Genomic DNA, 9,883 nt, shown 5'->3' with positions numbered 1-9,883 from the left:
TTCAGCATTTCTGGAGTTCTCATTTAAACCCAAAGGTACCTAACCGCCTTGTTACATGACGGTCGGTGGTGCCCTTTCTATGAAGTGACAGCTATGAATGACAACAGGCTGCTAACAGGACCGTAGAGGCATTCAAAGTCCCCGGTGGAGAGCAGACTGCAAATGTCGAGGCGTCTCCCTTTTTTAAGCAAGCTAAGATATCCACCATGCATTAATCTGCTGATCGTTAATGTGTACTGTTTAGAGCTTGATCAATGATTGCTGCAGTATTTTATTTTTTATTTGAGTTCCCCCATGTATTGGGCACCAGTTTACTGTTATGATTTTAGTTACGCATACCTCCTTCTCCTCTTCCTCTCTTTCCTCCTCCTCCTCCTCCTCCTGACTGTGATGTCATCAGCTCTGTATGCATTGTTATTGCCAAATTATTGTTTACTTGTGTTTTGGCAAAATAAAGTGAGGAAAAGAATCAACCAAGCCCTGTTAACATGTCCTGCAATCAGCTGTCTGCCTTAACTCCGCCCCCGGGAGAGATTTGGACAGCTGCTAAAATTCAACCACACTCGCCCTTTCTCTGAACAATCGTCTCTGATCGTTACCGGGATATATGAAATGAATCCAAGCCCTCGTCTTCACTTTAGAGTCCCCCAGCCCACCCTGACACACACACACACACACACACGGCCATGTTGATGATGCATACATACAGTATATGTCAGTTTTCCTCTGCAGTTTTTTTTTTTTTTTAATTATTCCTAGATACATTCAGATGATTCTAGGTAAAGCAAAATGTAGTGTGTGTGTGTGTGTGTACATGTGAGTATGGTTGTGTGGTTGTACATGTGTGTGTGTGTGGTTATGGGTGCAGACCCAGATGGGGGAGAATCAAGCCAAACCTGATGCATCTATCTATCTATGGATCTATTTATCTATCTAAATGTGGCCCTCTTCTCTTCCTTTTCCTGCCCCCCCCCCCCCCCCCCATGTAATTTGCTGTGTTTGTTCTTTGGAAGAAATAAAACATTAAAAAAAATAAAATAAAAATGCTATCACAATAAACTATAATAAAACATTTTAAACTCTAAACATGTCATTTTGATGGTTCTGTGGAAATGCAAACATACAGTGTTTAAAAAAAAGATGCATTTGTTTTTTTCGGTCTTTGTTTTTTTTGTTTTTTGTTTTTTGCCAACCGGTCTGCTCCTCCTGACTCCTCGGTGCAGGAATGGATCGATCATAATGGGGCCACATGCTCGTTCACTCTTATCGGATTTATCTATTAAAATGAGCAGGAGGGACTCGGGTTTGACCTTCAGCAGTCATGGAGATTGTATTCCCTGATGAAGGTCAGAGAGACTGAGAGGCTGCTTAATGAATGAAACATTTTTTTTAATAAGTAGTCAGGGAAGGTTAGCATGTTCACTTCATGTGCATGAGCTTTTAGAAATGGCCGACATGAACATCCTTCATTTGCATGAACACGCCACAATTCAGAGATCTGTGTGTGTGTGTGTGTGTGCGCAGTGTCGGTGAGAGGACGACTGCACAATACAATACAATACAGGACAGCAGGAACTTTACCCGTCCACATGTTGCCCTCTTTATAAAAGATTTATGAAGAGTTAATTAATGACTAACTCTTCATGAAGATAAAGCATCATATGGACAGTCCATCCCATGCTAGCAGCTGTGTGAGGGGCAGCGCTCTGATACCTGAGCTCGTGCTCTGACCTGCTGATATTCAGAGGGTTTGGCCCCGGGGTCACAGATTAGCATGACGCATGTCCCTCGTGCAGGAATACACATCAGAAATCATCAAATGTTCACAATGAAAACCTTCATGGCAGTCTGTCCAATAGTTGGATGGAATAAAACAAGCAGTCTTTCGACTTGTCGCCTATATGCCAACAGATAATAAGCAGTAAATAAACGACAGTGCAGCTATACTAAAAATGAACCAAAGATAAAGTGTCAAGATGTCAGCACTCTACTGTGTAAAGTGGAAGAACTAGAGGAAACACAAAGAGGGTAGACGTCAGAACAAACCTCTTAGCGTCGTGTTGGATGAGGCAGCAGCGTCTTTGATGAAATAACAAACCTACAGAACATGTGAGGAAGGTTTCTTCACTCAGCAGTGACGTGGATGTGCCTCAGAAGAAGGAGTGTTTGAAGATGCACAGGGGGAGGAACTTTGACCACGGGGGCCAGTTTCATGTGCCGTGGTCACAGAACAGGAAGTACATGACTTCATACAGTCCAAACCTCCTCATGGACGCCTTGGCTGTCACTCCTTTATTAAATATTCCTTCGACTCGTTTCATCCTAACACTGGGCAAAACTGAAGGTTGTTTGCTGCCACCCTGAAGTTTAAAATGCTGCTCTTAACAAGGACCAACTCTGCAGACGGAGCGGGCTCAGTGCAGAAGTTGATGCAGTCACACGAGTTGTAAGTTGAATGATTTTACAGTCGTGTGTTTGTAATCACAGAGGCTGTTCTGTATCTGCTCATTTTCAAATCTGACTCAGTATTTTCTCACCACAGTTCACGGTGAGTCGGGTCCTGCTTGACCTTCCTGCCTGGTAAGAGGATGATGCCAAATGTTACGTGTGTGTTTTTTTCATGCTGGATTGATGTCGGCTCTCTGAGTAATAAAACAAAGAACATGACCCAGAACTTCCCTTTTTGTGTCAGGGAATAACACTTGATATAAACTGGTGACAAATACAAACTGCTTGCTTTGTTTCGTTGAAAGCTTTCTAACTGTAATGTTACATTTATTTATTTCATTTCTTTGAATCTCCGACACATCTCGTAATTACGGTCAGATTGATGTAGAAAGGGAGTGCTTTTATTTTCTGCTAAAATGAAATGTGTAATGAACAAGCACCACTTTGATAACTGCTCTTACTTTATTTGCTTTATCGGCTACAAAAAGACACGGGCCAAAGTTTGAGGAATGTTTCAGAAACATGATCAGCTCATTTGTTCACCTGAAGAGATCTAAGTTGTTTGGGCTCCATGTTGGTCGAGCGACAGGAGAGAGTTGGTGACTAATTACAGGAAAAGGAGACTCAATAGACTTTTATAATCTGCACTAAATGACAATTCTTGTAAAAAAGAAATCAGCAGGCACATGGTAGCCTTTATAGCAGGAACATAAGTCAATGTTACTGTCAGGAGCTTTATAGATGACGCTCTTGTTATGTCTCTAACATTGGCTCTCTCAACCTCTTAATCCATTTGTGATAACACGACTTTGGCTCTGGAAAATAATAAGGTCCATGCTGACAGATTTTATGAATCAAGTTTCAAGTGTCTCTTCTTTTGGATTTTCAAAATATTACTGAAATGTGCTTTAACCCGGGGAAGTCTAAAGTGAGAGGGAAATGTCAAAAACACACACACACACACACACACACACACACGTCTTTAGTTAAGTTATCTGTTTTATAGTATCGTTTTTTTTTATTGCTAGTTTTTAGTGCTCTTCTTTTGCACTGCAGGTTTGCACTGGGGTTGGGGGGATTGCAATTTCATCTGTGCTGTATGTTTAACATGGAGCAAATTTGACAATAAACAACCTTGAACCTTGAACCACACACACATATATATATGCACACACACATACATACACACACACACACACACACACATATATATATATATATGTATATACATACACACACACAAGCATATTTAATATGGAATCACTTGGTTTGGTCTTTGACTTTGAGATTTAACAATGTGCCATCCCAAGTGTCTGTTCTTATCATTAGTGGCTAAAACACTTTACACGTTTGTATTTCAATATTTGGAAATCAATTCAGTATGTTTTTTTTGTTGTTGCAGAGAGCAGGAAGTCACAGAGAAGATAAAGTCCATGTTGTAAGGCCTCTCTACTGAGGGACACACTGTTGTGATAAGCAAATGACTGTGTCAGGGACATCCGCATCCCTGCCAGTCGCTCATGTGCACTTTTCTCTGTCAGTACAGCCGAGAGGATAAAAGTCTCCTGAACATCTAACTGAGAGGTAAAGTCTGGTTTATATCCTCCTTTATGGTGTTGTTTTGATCTCTAAAGGAGGGGCGTGTAGTGTGCTACTGCCCCTACAGGTTTAAATAACATATTATGTGATACATAATCACGAAATGACTGAAGATGATGAATGAAAAGACTCTGCCACACTAGGAATCACACAATTAACTCACACTGTTATACACTTGGAGCCTCACTTAGTTATTCAGCATTAATGTGCTGGATCAAGTTTAAAAGATAAAAAAAAAGGGCTATGAACGTATTGTTTTTAAACGTAAATAATGAATAAAGTCATTTGAGCTCGGCCCTGATGATGTGTAATATGGTTTTGTACTCTGCTATTGTCACATCATGGTTGAAAATTAAAACTATAAACCGATTATATCCACGCATGACTATATTCTGACACACTTATTTTACGTTTTACTATGTTATATATCATAAAATAATATGATACTATCTTTACTATGAGATTTCATAGAGAGCGTCACACGGGCACGGCGGGGTCAGTGACCGCGCACGCCGCCTGTTTATGTGTATGAGAGGTCCTCGTGAACGCGCCCCCCCTGGCCGAGGAAGGTGAGCGAGTGTCTGGAGGGGAGTACTCGGGAGCGCGACCAGCCGAGGGATCGATCGGATTAAACTCGATTTGAGTGAAATTAACACAAAGGAGAGAAGAGCAACGCACACCACTCGGTGAGGTCGCGTCTGCGAGACACACCGGACAAATATCTGATGAGAAACAAACTTCAACTTTTTCTTTTTCCTCTTTATTTATATTTCAAACAAAAAAAGGACCACGGTGGATTTTTTTTTTCTCGAGGCATCGGAGATACAAACCCTCCGGACGAGGAGCTGATAAAATAAAGCCCGAAGTGAGCGAGCTTCACGGGTAAGCGAACAAATACCTCCTTTCATTGAGCGCTTTTTAAACCAGTCATTACGAGTTGTAGCTTTTTTTCATTATTATTCTAATCGCTGATTGTGAATGGGAATCGTGTTTATTCCCTCATAATACGAAGTTTTCCGTACTTTTTTCTCCATCGTAATCGGACTCTTTAATCGGGTTTGTTTGAGCCAGATCAGACCTGGACGGTCCCGGTGCGTCCAGGACTCGGGTTTTTATTCTCTTATTTCAGCAGAAAGTCATTGAAGGAACATGTAGCTGCCATGCCGACATGCTAACAATAGCAAGTTTAGCTTCGCCACCCGCTGCATCTCTCTCTCACACACACACACGCACACACACACACACTTCAACACACACACACACACACACACACTACAGTCCCATTAGTAAGTTCAAAAGTGGGAAGAAAACCCTCAGAGCCCAGCACGGAGACCACCGGGCTTATCAGAGTCACTTCAGTCTTACAACTTGTTGGTTTTTATTTAGAGATTAGACGTGGACTTGTATGAGTTTTGAAAGTGTGTGTGTGTGTGTGTTAGCCCGGTTAGCTAATTGTGTTGGAGCTCGCGCAGACACGAGGTGGCTCGAGCGTAGAGGTGAGTCAACGGCCGACTGAATGAGAGGAGACTCTCTCTCTCTCTCTCTCAGAGGGAGACTCACAGAAAACACCGAATAAACAGGGAAAACACTCTCTTGTGGCGTGATTCAAACACGTAGAAACAGAGGTGCGTGTTGCGCGTCTGTTTGTTAAAGGGGGACAGCGTGACGTGTAGTCCTGGTTCGGTTCGTCGGACGGAGGCGAACTGTGAGGCCAGGCGGTCAACCCTTAACACTCTCTCTCCACGTTGTTTTTATTCGTCTTTACGGTGATAAGTTCAGTTTGAACTAAGCGACCACACTCGTGTGCTGTGTTGAAGTTGATCCCAAGTGTTTTTTTTTAATTTAAGGGGGTGGGGGACCGATCTGGACGAACCAGTCCCGGGTCCGTAACGACGTGCGAAATAACCGCTCACAGGCTAATTAGCCGCGCTAGCCGCTGGAGATTAGCAGGGCGCTAGGACACAGAAGTTCTGCTAGCCTGCTAGCCTGCCCCTCATCCCCATTGTGTACAGGCGAAGACCACTTATTGCCCTCCCTACCCCCCACCCCGGGGTAGCTGCTAACCTGCTCGGTGCGGTATCCGGCGGGGCAAACAGGCGAAGCGACTAAACTTCGCGCATCATTCGCCTGACTTTGTGTGTTTTTTTTAAAGCCAGAGAAAACGCTCCGTGTTTGTGTTACCTCGAGTCTTTTGAAGGAAGTTACTGCTGCACTTGTTACTCTGCGGACATTAAACACCTGCCCATGTCCTCGGTGGTTAAAGGACCTCTCGTTAAGTTTGACGAACTTTGTTCGTCGAGCTCTTCTTCCTCCATTACGTGTCCTGTAATCGGTCAAACTTACATAATGGTCAACCTGCCATTTTCACACAACTTTTAGCAGCTTTATTTCTGCGAACAGTAACACACACATGAAAACACGTACGGACGTGGCTTTTATTCTCACGTGCTGGTTTTATTCAGTGCGGCACGTGAGGGGGGCTCGTTCGTTATTTTTCCTCCTTGTGTCTACCGTGAAGCCAGGAGGCTGCTACCCCCACCACCCTGTGTTTGTGAGCCAAGATGGCAGCTAGTCATGTTCAGCGGGCCACAGAGGGAGCGATAAGAGGCCCCGACCACACACACAAACACACGCACACACACAACAGATGTTCAGCAGTCGTCTCTCTGCCTCAAGGCTGCCGTGCTTTCCTAGAGAGCTGCTAGATATTGACAAAGCTCGGGCACACTTCCTCCACATTGACTCTAAATGGATTCAACAGTTTTTAAAATGGTTTTAATGGTTTCCATTTAAAAATGCAGGGAACCTGTTTTTATCAAACTTTTTTTTAGTTTTGTTGCGCTCATAGTTTGTACTCTTAACCTAAGAACAACAGTGTTACACACATAAGTGATTTAACAGGAATGAACACATGAAACATGAAGTAAATGTTATCAAACATGGGAATGATTTAAACTTTTAACCTTAATAAGATTAATGTAGCTTCAATGATTGTTGGGTGTATGTTATTGTGAGGCTCACTTATCTGCTAAATAAGATAAATGTAAGGTTTGTTTGTTTTTTAAACTCAAATATATATAAAGAATATTAAGATTCTCATGTCACACTGAGCTGTTTGTCATCGCCCCACGTGGGCGTGTGTCGGGGAGAGTCCCTGACACTTTACACGAGGGGGCACGAGATGGGAATACACCTTAAGTCTATAGGATACGACTGCATGTTTTCCCAGTTATTTAAAATTTCACGGAATAAGATCCAGTTTAAAGTCCACTTTAATATCACAAATAACCGCTCGATATCTGGTGTATACGCCCCATTAACTCTCATCCCAGACGGGCTGAGATGACGTCATGCCGTCGCCCCGCTCATTAAAGCTGTCGGAAGGAGGGGAACGAGACTTGGTGTGGAGTCATGTTTTGAAGAAATGTGCTCCCTGTTATTCTGACCTATGAGTCAGCGTGAGTGTGATATCAGAACCTTTACTCATAATGTACCATTATTGCTTTCTGCTAACGTTCAACGCTCACTTTTCTCGAGTATCTCGCTAAAAAGATAAACTGCAGGGTGACTACTATCAGCATCTGGCTCACACAGCTGGCTGTGGAAACTCAGACTGTGTGTGTGTGTGTGTGTGTGCGCACATAGCAGGGATAACTTCAGGATACTAATGTTGTTTTATCCAGGTCTGATGAAAACAAAGTCAGAACCATGTCGTGTTGTTTAACGTGTATTCTTTCAACTCGTCCCTGAGAGTTTCTCGTCTTTTCTCACACGACTCTGTCCTCAGCGTGTCCTCGTGAAACGTGTTTAGCGTGCTGTTTCTGTTAAAGTTTTGTTTGTGTTTACAGTCTTTAAAAACCCCACCTGTCAGGTTTTTGTGTTTTGAACAGCAACAGAGTCCCAAGTCCGAGTTGCAAGCAAATTGTCACCGTGACGACGGGCAGAGGAGCTGACGTTAAAGATGAAAGTGAGCGTCTTCGCCACGTTTCCTCTTCTGATCTGTGAAGACTTTGATGGCTGGTGCGAAAACGTCTCCTGGCGTCCTCGGTAGTTAAGACGTCGTACTGTTGAGAGGACTATTGTAATCTATAGAAACCCCCCATGAAGTGGATTTATTTCAGACCTTTTTATCGCTGGTGAAGGGTCACACTACGTTCTGCAGAACTATTACAGGAAGGAGGTGGCTAAATAAGGACGCTCCCACATGTCTTTGGTCCCCGCTGTTGAATTTGAAGGTTAAATATCGATTAGCCAAAAGAGCACAATGAGCGGTCGGTGTTTGGCTCGGAGCAGGTGCTGTGACGTGGTGTCCAGGTTTGCTGATAGAGAAATTGAGTCCTTTTTTGCATCAGTTTGGCTTCCCTGAGTCTTTCCTGACAGCATGTGTTTGCTGGTTAAATATCAGATACAGAAGTAATCACACAAACGTTCCCCGGCCTCTCCTGACCCGGCCTCTCCTCACCTGTGTGGGTGAGATTCTCCTTTGGGACAGTTCGTTGTTGGAAGGCTGCGCTATCTGAGCCAGGGTGTTGGTGTTTATGTGGGTAGCCATTTTGTCTTGTGTCATGGTGTACTGTGGACGGCAGCCCTGTTGGGAGAGATGAGCTGCTGTTAGTCTCCATCTCTTTCATCTTCCAATCAGGTGCTCCACCCCCTCACTTACCCATCTACTCCCTCTCTCCCCGTGCACCAGATACCTCCTCTTTTTTTTTTTCTCTTTTCTACTTTTCATTCGCCTCCTTTCAGTTTCCCTCCCCCCTCCATCTTTGCCTGTCTCTCTCTCCCCCCCCCCCCCCCCCGCCCTCCCTCCTCCCCCCAGTTCTCTCATTTCCAGCCAAAAGGTTAGCGGGGGTCTTTAGCACCGTGGTGACATTCAAAACTGAGTGTCATCACTGCCTTTCTAGCTCGCTCTCATCCCTCCCTCTCACCTGCCCCCCCCCTCACTCACACACACACACTCACACACACACACTCCCCCCACCATCCTCTTCCTGCAGCGACGGCCTTCTGGACGGAGTGCTGTGCGTAGAGGAGCGGCTGGCGTTCATACAGCTCCTGAGTGTTTGTGTGTGGGCTGTATGTGTTTCCTCTGTGTGAGTGAGATAAGGTGACGGCCTGTCGAGTACATATCTGACCCGTGTGTGTCGCTACCTTTCAATCCTTCCTTGACCTCCCCTGTGTGAATCCAGGGTCTTCTTTTACTTCTTCCTCCTCCTTCAGCTTTCGTGCACAATGAGACCCGACGAGAGCTGGGGAAGGAGCCGGAGCGTGGGAGTTTAGTGTCATCAGCTGCTGATGAATGGTACGGCTGAAAAGAGGCGTTTGAAGATCTCTGAGCACGCCGGTCTTAAATGTGACTGTTGTGGTCTCTGTGCATGGCCGCTGTAAACACGGTCTCTCTGAGTGGGTCACGTGGCTGATGAAAGGTTAAACGCTGCTGCGTGCTTGTGAAACCAGGATGGAGGAGAGAGCTGTGTGAACAAGCCTGCACGCCGGATAACATCCACCGCCTCTCAAATGATGTTTTTGGAAAGCGAGCCGGTCGATGGTATAGTCCATCATTCACATCCAACAGCTCTCAAAATGCAAACAGCCGTATTGTCATGGCGTTGAATGTATTTAGCAGGCAGGAGCGGCAGACCTTCACCCGGAGTTCTTTGAACTGACGGCGTGACGCACGCTCAATGTGACAAAGGGGGAGATGTTACCCCACGTCTCCACAGGAAGCACTCTGGAAGATAATTGGCTGTTAGCAAACAGACAGGCGGGGTCGAAGTGGAGGCGGCCAATCCCTGGGGATGTGGTCCAGATCGGCTCGTCCCATTGGTGTGAAAGG

General features: G+C 44.7%; 1 protein-coding gene across 4 annotated transcripts in view; it reads left to right on the top strand.

Moving 5' to 3' along the window:
• Window positions 1-4,607: 4,607 nt before the first annotated feature.
• Window positions 4,608-9,883, top strand: part of chd7 (chromodomain helicase DNA binding protein 7) — a 55,171-nt gene continuing 49,895 nt past the window's right edge. For 2 of the 4 annotated variants that reach the window (XM_079347913.1, XM_079347910.1), the window contains exon 1: window positions 4,608-4,929. The gene's annotated coding sequence lies outside the window, so the exon portion shown is untranslated. Of the gene's footprint in view, window positions 4,930-5,090; window positions 5,544-9,883 lie in introns of those variants that run through there. The other 2 variants (XM_079347911.1, XM_079347912.1) reach the window with 2 other exon arrangements.

The sequence above is a fragment of the Symphodus melops genome (assembly GCF_947650265.1).
Source record: "Symphodus melops genome assembly, chromosome: 7".
Classification (NCBI taxonomy): Eukaryota; Metazoa; Chordata; class Actinopteri; order Labriformes; family Labridae; genus Symphodus; species Symphodus melops.
The sequence above is the reverse complement of the archived record's forward strand: the minus strand, read 5'-3'. Positions and strand labels throughout refer to the sequence as shown.